General features: G+C 44.7%; 1 pseudogene; it reads left to right on the top strand.

The window, feature by feature from the left end:
• Positions 1-5,956: 5,956 nt before the first annotated feature.
• LOC124690178 lies at positions 5,957-10,908 on the top strand (annotated as a pseudogene).
• The last annotated feature ends 855 nt before the right edge of the window (positions 10,909-11,763 follow it).

Genomic DNA, 11,763 nt, shown 5'->3' with positions numbered 1-11,763 from the left:
AAATTACAGTCGGGCAATTGACAAATAGAGAGGGCATGACAATGCACATACATGATATGATAAGTATAGTGAGATTTAATTGGGCATTACGACAAAGTACATAGACCGCTATCCAGCATGCATCTATGCCTAAAAGTCCACCTTCGAGGTTATCATCCGAACCCCTTCCAGTATTAAGTTGCAAACAACAGACAATTGCATTAAGTATGGTGCGTAATGTAATCAATAACTACATCCTCGGACATAGCATCAATGTTTTATCCCTAGTGGCAACAGCACATCCACAACCTTAGAACTTTCTGTCACTATCCCAGATTTAATGGAGGCATGAACCCACTATCGAGCATAAATACTCCCTCTTGGAGTTAAGAGCAAAAACTTGGCCGAGCCTCTACTAATAACGGAGAGCATGCAAGATCATAAACAACACATAGGTAATAGATTGATAATCAACATAACATAGTATTATCTATCCATCGGATCCCGACAAACACAACATATAGCATTACAGATAGATGATCTTGATCATGTTAGGCAGCTCACAAGATCCAACAATGAAGCACATAAGGAGAAGACGACCATCTAGCTACTGCTATGGACCCATAGTCCAGGGGTGAACTACTCACTCATCACTCCGGAGGCGATCATGGCGGTGAAGAGTCCTCCGGGAGATGATTTCCCTCTCCGGCAGGGTGCCGGAGGCGATCTCCTGAATCCCCCGAGATGGGATTGGCGGCGGCGGCGTCTCAGTAAGGTTTTCCGTATCGTGGCTCTCGGTACTGGGGGTTTCGCGACGGAGGCTTTAAGTAGGCGGAAGGGCAGGTCAGGAGGCTTCACGGGGGCCCCACACAACAGGGCCACGCGGGCCCTATGCTGGCCGCGCCGCCCTGTTGTGGCGGCGCCTCGTGGCCCCACTTCGTGACTCCTTCGGTCTTCTGGAAGCTTCGTGTAAAAATAGGCCCCTGGGCGTTGATTTCGTCCAATTCCGAGAATATTTCCATTGTAGGATTTCTGAAACCAAAAACAGACAGTAAAACAAAGAATCGGCTCTTCGGCATCTCGTTAATAGGTTAGTGCCGGAAAATGCATAAATATGACATAAAGTATGCATAAAACATGTAGATATCATCAATAATGTGGCATGGAACATAAGAAATTATCGATACGTCGGAGACGTATCAACGTGTATCCCCCAGTTGCGCAACGTGTCAACGGCGCAGAGTTTTGGGCCCACAGATCAGAGAAATGGCAGAATTCTTGCCTTCCCAATACAAAGTTCGTGGCCATCGTCAGCCATGACGTCGCCATACGGAAAATATCTACTGGCCTTCTTTGGAAAAAATAGCGACAGGGAAATGTCGATGGTCCAAACAAAATAACTTCAGGAGCCTTTGATCAAATACAAGTATTTGTTCAAATGCTCGGGGGCTACTCTTATCAGGAGTATCATTCGTACTTCTGATAAGAGGATAATATGAAGGACAGAAATATATGGTTGTTCAAAGAAGACGAAAGTAGAGCCTACAGCCAAGTATAAATACTCGACTGTAGCCTCGGGGACTACTCCCATCGGGAGCGCTGGTCGCGCACCCGATAAGTTAAAGGTGGAACAGAAGTCGTGCTTTTAAAATATAGAGGGAAGCAACAATACAAGTTGAGCATACAACTTAGTATAAATACTCGGCTGTAGCCTCGGGGGCTACTCCCATCGGGAGCGCTGGTCGCGCACCCGATAGAATATGCAGAGGAAAAGATTGGCAGACAAAATACATGGAGAATGATTGTCGTCATACACCTTCGAGTTACATATAACTCGTCGTGTACTCCCATCGGGAGAATCAAGATATTATCATTATATGACTCGACAAAATTGGCTATTCCAACAGCCGGTAAAGGTACTCTACAATATATTCCTAGAGCGCGTCTGCCGCGATAAAACCTCTAGATGTCGTAAAACTTTACGAAGGTAAGACCCCGGGTTCTGTCCTGTGTGGCGTGGTATCGCACCCGAATGCGCTCTGCTACTTTTTTCCGTATCAACATATGCGAAGAAAATATTCCCAGTGGACGCGCTGTGGATTTTATAAATATGACTGGGATTCGATTCATGATTAAGTCGTGAAGCGGCACATGACGAATTACGCTAGTATTCCGGGGTCATGTCCATGGACTTGACCTTGAAGTAGGTTTTTGCGGGTTTCCCACAAGAGCAGTTAACTGGTACCTGATCCGTTAGATGAACCAGCCCCATCTACCATTATCCATGTACAAGATATATATCTCGAATAAATTGTTTATAAATAACTTGAAGAATTTATGGATGAATTTTATGATGGAGATTTTACTCGACTCTACGATTCAAGCAAAATCTCGGAGGCTACTGACATAGGCATCCCGGATGGGCCTGCCGAAGATGGTACCCGGGGTTTACTGAAGGCCCACGATCCTAAGTTCATAAAGCCCGGAAGCCCACTAAAGCATCGACTATGGTAAATAGAGATAGATTAGAAATAAAGAGACTTGTAACTTCACGGAACGAATTCAAAGAGTCTCCCAGCGTTTTGTAACTTGTGTAATACGAAATCCTCGGCTCCACCTCCTATATAAGGCGAAGTCGAGGGACAAAGAAAGGATCGATCTTATTATCAATACAACCCTAGCTTTTAGCAGTCGAGCACTTTTTCGGCTGAAACCTTCGAGATCTACTTGCCCTCTACTTCCGCGAAACACAAGTCTACAACTTGTAGACATTGACAAGTTAATCCATTGTCAGTTTAAGACACTACGAGGTTGTTGGAGATGAACGCCGCAAGGTTACGCCAGGTGGTTTCCAAGGATGCTATGCTCCATTGATTTTATGCACTCCAAGTGGAAGAACTGCCACATGGCATGGCACAAACGTTTCACGTGCCATGCCAAGGATCTAACCGTTATACTTGAGGCTGTTGCAGATCTAGATACATGATTTGGCATGCACATTTCGGTATGCTTGGATCTTGCAATGATATAAATGTGCCCAAGTAATCACCTCTTTTTGCAAACTTAGCCATGGGAGAATCATTGAAGGTGAAGTTTGAGCTCAATAGACATAAGTACAACAAGGACTACTATCTTATCAATGGAATATACCCATAGTGGACAATCAAACCCATTCGGGAACACCAAGGTAAGAAACAATCTCATTTTCATAGTGCTGAGTCTGCTGCCAGAAAAGACGTGGATATGGCATTTGAGATTTTGCAATCCCAGTTAGCTACTGTGCGTAGTCCAACTACTGTGCGTAGTCCAACTCAATTTTGGGATCAAAAAGTAGTAGGGGAGGATCATGATGGCTCTTGTGAGATTGCACAGTATGGTCATCGAGCATGAGAGCATCTTCAGTCGCGTCCCCCCAAACAGTTCCCCGAAACGGTGCCGAATTGAGCGTTTGGGGGATGTGTTTCGTTCGTCCCGTGTTTAGGGGACGTCGCTCTCCAGCCGCGTCCCCCAAATGCCGCCCCAATAATTAATTTTTTGTTTGTTTTTTTTTGTATTTTTATTTCAATAAAGAGAAGAAATATTTCAAAAACTAATACATAATTGGGAACATGGTTTACACGAAGACATAATTTGGAACATGGTTTTACACAAACTAATACATAGTTTGAACCATGGTTGACACAAATATAAAACATTGTAAAATAACTAAACCTAACTAGGCAGGGCATCGAAGGTTACGTGTGTTCGCTACCAAGAAAGAACCCTCGAGGGCACACCCAGTCACCCAAACTGGAAAATCCAGCTGGTGAGGCTGCCCCTGTTGGTTCTTCTGAGGAAGAACAACCAGAAATCTCCGTGCATATTTTCGTTGCGAAGAAACAACACTCGTCATTCGTCGTCCTCCTCGGCGCTGTCGCCACGGTAGTGTCGGCGGCATCGCGTATCGTCGAACACCTTGACGCTCATGTCCCTGTCGCCAAAGTAGGAGAACACGATCACGAAGCCGGCTTGGAGACGGTGGTAGCGCGCGAACCTATCTCAGCCGATGTGGAGGTACATCTTGCCGTGCGCGTCGTAGATCACGTCGACGATCCACCGGCAGTAGCCGCAGGCAGCCTCCCGCAGATGCAACGAGCCTGGGCACCCATCTTCGGCGACGAAGTCGGCGAAGGTGTCCGGCAACCTCTGGATGGCTTGTGGGTCACCCTTGAGGACGACGACGAACTCGATCAGCACGGGCCCCTCCTCGTCCTGCATGTCTGACGATGCAGACGACGGCGTCGCAGGCGACGGCGAGCGTGCAGCTCTGCGCAGCCACGACCACGGCTGCGAGCTTGGCCTGCGCCTCTACCAACCATGGCGTCGACTCTTGAGATGGTGGCGGCTAGGGTTGGGGAGAGAGGCGCTAGGGTTTGTGTGTGAGAGGGACGATGAGAGGCGGCCCTTTTTATAGGCTGGAGGGAGGCGGGGGAGCGGTGGCGCTCATTAACGCCGGCACGCAGAGCTAAGCGCGACGAGACGATTCGCTGCGCCTCTGCAGGAACTGCACCGTCGCTGCGCGCCAATAACTTCCGTCGCGAGGTAGGCGACGGTTAGGTTAAAATTCAATGTGTCGCTAACGCGTCGGTCCCTCCACTCACCGCCTCGCTTTTCGGTGTATCTGGCGTCTCCGGAGCGTCCCCTGTGTAGCGGGGACGGACTCAGGGTATCGGGCCGCGCCGGACGAAAAACGAGCTTGAAGAACGAGCTAGGAACATTTTTTTGTCCGACGCATCCCAAAATAGTAGGGGAGGATCATGATGGCTCTTGTCATACTGCACAGTATGGTCATCGAGAATGAGTAGCGTGACAAGGACTTAGACCATCGTTATGATTTCATTGATTCGAGAGAAGACCGAATCAACCACGTCCTCAAATACTCATCAGCAACTTAAAAGAAGATTTGGTTGAGGAGGAGTGGAAATGGAGTGGTCAACAACACACTTAAAAAAACGTTGACCAACGGGGGAATGATCCCTCCCTTGGCTATACGTTGTTAGGTAGGATGAGACTTTCCCGGTTTATTCGCTCCTGCAGCGAAATTATCGCGCATGGGGCAATCGAACCCGGGTGGCTGGCTGCGCACTCGCTTGCCTTGCCACTGAGCTAGAACTCAGTTCTCACACTTGATTTGCCATGTTTCCTGTTTCGGTTTATATAAATTTTGTGATTTGCTTCGTTGAAACTACTCGTTTCATCGATGGACATTTTGATGTAATAATTATGTACTACCTATTTCTTATTTTTGGGATTCAATTTACTTAATTTAAATTTATTATCGAGTAGGGTGATTAGACTACATATATATGCACAAAAGAAGTAAGGCTAGCAAGCAGTTTTTTTTTTAAAAAAAATTGCTTAACATTATTTCTATTCTTTCTATACCAAGTTTAGCAATTTAAAATATAGCAATGATATTGAAGATGCTCTAGGGACCATGTGTGAGAAAGAGGACTGTAATTTCTCTGAGACACAGATTAGCAGGTTTTCCTAGAAGCAGATTATGTCTGAATAAAAAGTTGCCAACATTTCCTGCACGACTGGATCGTTTGCGTGCGCCGGTCGCCGGTCGCAGCACCTGACAGGGCCAATTAACCGATATCCAGTCCGTGCGATCTTTCCGCCCTGATTCAACGGAAACGCAGAGCAGGGAAAGGCTGCAACTGCGGCAACTTCCGCTCCGCTTTCCGCAAACGTGGGCAGGCCGCCCGCCGTGAAGTCGCCGCCGCTTCCTCCAGCTCACTCTTCCAAGCTCCAAAAGTCGCCGCAACTCTGACCCGAGACCTCGCCGCGTCCGCCCATTCCAGCTCGCAATCCCAGCCTCTATCGCCCGCGCCGCCGGCAGCTCCGCCCGGCCCCTAAATCTCATCGTTGGCACCGCTAGATGCGAGAGTGATCGCCTCGCGCGCGTCGCCCCCGAGGCCCGCCGGCGTGATCGATGGGCAACACGTGCGGCGCCACCCTTAGATCCCAGTACTTCTCCAGCTTCCGCGGCGCGTCGCAGCGCCGCGACCCGGAGTACGCGCTCGTCGCCGCCGCCGATGCCGACACGCCGGCAGGCAAGCGGCCCTCGCGCCCGGCGGCGGCGGCGGATGCGGCCGCGCCGCCTCCCGCCTCCGGCATGCGCCGGGGCTCCCTCGCCCCCGCGGAGCTGACGGCCAACGTGCTCGGCCACCCCACCCCGAGCCTCCACGACCACTACCTCCTCGGCCGCAAGCTCGGGCAGGGCCAGTTCGGCACCACCTACCTCTGCACCGACCGCGCCACGGGGGCGGACTACGCCTGCAAGTCCATCGGCAAGCGCAAGCTCATCACCAGGGAGGACGTCGAGGACGTGCGCCGCGAGATCCAGATCATGCACCACCTCGCCGGCCACCAGAACGTCGTCGCCATCAAGGGCGCCTACGAGGACCAGGTATACGTCCACATTGTCATGGAGCTCTGCGCGGGCGGCGAGCTGTTCGACCGGATCATACAGCGCGGGCATTACAGCGAGCGCAAGGCGGCCGACCTCACGCGCATCGTCGTAGGAGTCGTCGAGGCCTGCCACTCGCTCGGGGTCATGCACAGGGATCTCAAGCCTGAAAACTTCCTGCTGGCCAACAAGGATGACGACATGTCGCTTAAGGCCATCGATTTTGGCCTTTCCGTCTTCTTTAAGCCTGGTCAGTCACTTCAGGCTTCAGTGTTACTAATGTTCAGAGTTTTCTTCAGCTTTTAATGTGGCTTTCAGAAGCAACCATTTCATTTGAATGGTCAAGAAGCAACCAATAGGATGTGGCCCTCCTTTCTCTTGACGTACCCGTTCACTTTATTATAGGCTGTTGCTGTATTCGGTTAAGTAATGCACTGTAGTAGTACATGTTATGGACCAGTTCTTGTATTCATTTGATTCATAATATTCTTATGAGCAATTCCTTTTCTTTTGTTTTATTACTTTGTAGGTCAAGTTTTCACTGATGTTGTTGGAAGTCCTTACTACGTTGCTCCAGAGGTGCTGCGCAAACGTTATGGACCAGAAGCTGATGTATGGACCGCTGGTGTAATTCTTTACATACTACTGAGTGGTGTACCGCCATTTTGGGCAGGTACAGCTTTATGTTTCATTTCGTTACTCCTATAAATTTTGGAAATGGTTACTAACTTTTTACTGCTTTCATATTTTGATTTTTTCTGAATGTACTTGTTGCAGAGACACAGCAGGGAATTTTCGATGCAGTATTGAAAGGCGAAATTGATTTTGATTGTGATCCCTGGTCTGTGATTTCTGACAGTGCGAAGGATCTTATAACAAGAATGTTGAATCCTCACCCAGCAGAACGTCTAACAGCACACCAAGTTTTATGTTAGTTACTTTCACCAATACTCGAGCTATTTTTTCTCCTCCATTAGTTCAGGTGCTTGGCTGAATAAATTTTTCTACGTGGTGCAAATAGAAGTATGCTGTAACTGCAATGAATGATTTTACTTTATTTTCTTGTAATGCCTTGATACAAAAATATCTGCTCAAGCACTACATTGCTCTTATTCTTAAGAAATAAGATTAGTTTGAGAGGATCGATTTCTCCTGCCAACTCATGAAAGCCTAAATTTCTAGAAATCTTCCATTTGGGATTTTTATTGTTCTCAGATATGTACCAATCAGCTCATGTTTGGTCAAAAGGGAAATGTAAAAACTGTAGAACCATAAAATATATATTTATAGCAGTTTAAGAAATATTTGTACAGCACAACACATTTACAAGTTTAAATCGTATATAAAAGAATCATTTTCTTGTTCAGGTCATCCTTGGATTTGTGATCATGGAGTTGCTCCTGATCGGCCACTGGATCCGGCTGTCCTTTCTCGCATTAAGCAGTTCTCGGCAATGAATAAGTTGAAGAGGATGGCTTTGCGAGTGAGTACCTTGACCTTTTTCTGTCGTTATTTTACCATTGTCGTAGTAAATTATCATGCACATGATAAAATTATGTCCATTCGCTGATTCGCTTCTACTCTCTATAATGTTCATTGCTTCTTCTCACCCTGTGTTACTTTTACCATTATAATTGCCTTTTGTAGACGGAGGTGGTGTTTTGGCTCGTAGGTGCATATGAAAAAAATATTTTTTCTCAAAAATGTTGAAAAAATCGGAAATAAAATTTCACGTGTACACGTGCACATTCTATGTTCTCACACAAGTTTTCGGGGAAAACAAACATTTTACATGGCTTGTGTACAAAAGACAAAAAATTTGTTTAGTGAATAGTTCTGTTAAAGCATCAAAATTTGTCTTTTTTACACGGGACACAAAAAATGTTCTTTTTTTCCAAAAATTTGTGTGGTAACATGGAATGTCTAAATATACATGTGAAATTTTATTTCAGAATTTTTTGACATTTTGAATTGTGTTTTCACATAATGGGTTCATATGCACCTATGACCCGAATTGCATTTCCGTTTGTAGACTAGTCTTTCTAATGCATTACATGGCAAAAACTTCTGATTACTCTTCTTAACATGATTAACTTTTTGTAGACTTCAATTGGATCCCCTTGTTTATAGGCGTTATAATATTTTCCGAGATAACTGATGTACTGATGTTACCCCCAAATTACCAGTCTGCCCGTTATTTACTTCCTTTTCTATAGTATACTTAGTAATCTGCAGTGCAACTCTTAATTCACTCCATTTTATTGTCTTATGGGGAAGTTTGCTTAGTTTAGTATTAATAGAGGATTTGTGTTTATTCTACCAGGTAATTGCTGAGAGCCTATCAGAGGAGGAGATTGCAGGATTAAAAGAAATGTTTGAGGCAATGGACACCGACCACAGCGGTGCAATTACATACGATGAGCTGAAAGAAGGCATGAGAAAATATGGTTCAACACTAAAAGATACTGAGATTCGTGATCTTATGGAAGCGGTAAGTTGAACTTGTTGCTAGCCTAGGTCCCTTTCCTGTTTGTTTTTAGTTCCTCTATGGGGCATCTTATATGTACCTTTGTGGGGCATCTTTAGCTTGTGAATATGAAAGGCCCTTAATATTTGGCCACTTGGTTCCTGCATATTCATATTTCATCCTATTTTTGGACCTGTCAGCTGAATAGGAATTAGGAAACATGCAATGCCGTTCTGCTTCCCCAGTTTTGCAATAGTTTGCAACTTTAGAAAACTATTATCAGCTTGAATGAATTGAATATAAGCGTCTTTGTTGACACAAAACTAATTCATTTAAGTGATGTATTCCAGAATTTTGAAGTTGACCATACTTTTCTTATTTTATGTTTACTCTGTTTGTCTTGTGATCTCCCAATCCATATGGGAACCATATATATGTTTCAGGCATTTTACAGCCAAAACTTATTTTTCTTTGAAATCTGTTTTTTCCCGAACAAACATGTGCTTATGTGCCTGTGAATGACTCATCTTCAGTCCAATATTGTCTCAGTGGTGGCTCGACCCCAAATCTTTCCTGAAGACCGTTTTTTTTCTTCAGATGTTACACATGATTATGCTCTGGAAATTTTAGGTAGTGAAACAACAGTTCCCAGGTCCTGGCACTACCACTGTTCTGTAAACCAATTTACCATCTCTCTTTTATACTCAGCATTTGTTTATGGTGTAGGATTTTAGAATCACTCCTAAAAGGAGTAACCTACACTAACCTTACATGTTCTTTTGGTTTCATTTGATTAACTTCAGGCGGATGTGGACAACAGTGGGACCATTGATTATATAGAATTTATTGCTGCTACATTGCATCTCAATAAACTAGAGCGCGAGGAGCATCTAGTGGCGGCCTTTTCTTATTTTGACAAGGATGGTAGTGGTTACATTACAGTGGATGAACTCCAGCAAGCTTGCAAAGAGCATAACATGCCAGATGCTTTTCTTGATGACGTCATAATAGAAGCTGACCAGGATAATGTAAGTAAATTTATGCTTGTAGTAGGCTTCAGTGAGCTCTTTTTTTAAACATCTCATGTACATGTGCGAATACACTATGGATAAGGACAATTTCATCGGAAATGATAATTTCACGAGTTGTACATAAACAGTTTTTTTTTTTCAAAATGGAGTTGCACACTAACAATGAAAATGTGACGATCTATAATTATAAATAGTGCAGCCACTGTTCCCTATTTTAGATGAACAGTTTTTTGTGCAGGCCATGTTTGAAAATATGTCCCCTTGAACTTTAGCGGGCTTATAGTGTATTCTAACATGCACGTGTTAACTTTTTTTTGTCTGATAAATTATTGGGTTGAGTGTGCTTTTTGTATGTGTGTGTGTGTGGCTCAAAGGCCGCTACATTTGGGCCACACATAGTGTATTTGCATTATGTACAGATGTACTCATACCCGTAGCTATCAAGCACGAATAGAGACTTCCAAAAATTCGTCCCCGAAAGAACACATAAGTTTACCTTTTTGAGTTCAAAAGCTTACTGGAGCTCAAGAGCTAAACATCTGAACTCATAATAGTCTGTTAGTTTCTTGTAACCCACACATGAAGTAGGATAGAGATATACTGAATCTTAATCATCTGTCCTGCATAAACTATCATATATTCTTTGTTAGAGTTTGGGATTGATATATACGTTTTTAGTGTGAAATGATATATAAGTATATAGTGTTAATTTGTTACTGTAATTTCTAAGCCTACTGTAGTTTGTGGTGCTGCTTCAAGACATATTTAATCAAAATGTTTGTGATTATATTCTTTGATCTAACTGCCCTTATTTTCTTTTATTTTATTTCCACCAGGATGGTCGCATTGATTATGGGGAGTTTGTTGCTATGATGACAAAGGGCAATATGGGGGTTGGGAGAAGAACAATGAGAAACAGCCTGAATATAAGCATGACTGCCTAAGAGATTCACCTGACGCACCCTGAACATCCATGAAGCACAGTTTGTGGAGCTTTGTTTAGGGCCAGCTTGGATTAGAGGTATTTTGTGTGTGTGCTTCGGTATTTAGCTTAGATTTAAACTGAATACCGGAGCACACACAAAATCCATCACAAATCTCCCTGCTAACGGACGCCTGCCTGCAATTTTTGCACGCTATCAGTTGTACATGTGGGTATGTGTTTCAGGGGATTCTAATCGCTGTTTCTTGTGTTCTAACTCGCGTTACTTTGTCGATGAAATGTGAGGGGGGAATCTCCCATGTCAAGGCGCTGTGGCATTTCGCTTGTCTCCGCAACGCTTGGTTCGGAGTTAGAGTTGGTCCACATTGTTTGATTTTTGGACTTCTGGACCCAAGCCCCGATTGCAATTCAGAAGCTAGTTAACCCCGTCTGCAATGCCTGCATGCTTTCTGCAACCGTTTATCTTGTTACGATACGAGCTACGTGGGACATGCTCTGTTCGTGAGGTCTGCAATATACACTTATACAGCCACGTTGATCATGGAGGCATACACAATCGCAATTCCATGTCGCTCTCGTGATGCCATGGAATCCCTGGAGCGATTTATATATGATCGGACCTTCTGCTGGGACCATATAATCAACTCATTTTTTTTTTATTTGGAAATCATACAACATGCTGGTATATGTTTCCATAACATACCTACAGCCCATATCTAAATCTCCAAAAAAAAAATCATTGTGTGATAAACCCCTTCTAGCCATCTGTCTGCCATCCCAACCCTTCCCCTAATGATCAGCTCGACTCCAATTTTGCATTTAAGGGGGGCCCAAGGTTTCCAAATAGGCTCGGCCCAGTAGCACAGAAACTTTGTTTCAAAATGGGCAA

This window comes from Lolium rigidum, chromosome 2, assembly GCF_022539505.1.
Source record: "Lolium rigidum isolate FL_2022 chromosome 2, APGP_CSIRO_Lrig_0.1, whole genome shotgun sequence".
Taxonomy (NCBI): domain Eukaryota; kingdom Viridiplantae; phylum Streptophyta; class Magnoliopsida; order Poales; family Poaceae; genus Lolium; species Lolium rigidum.
This window is presented reverse-complemented; position numbering and strand designations above follow the sequence as displayed.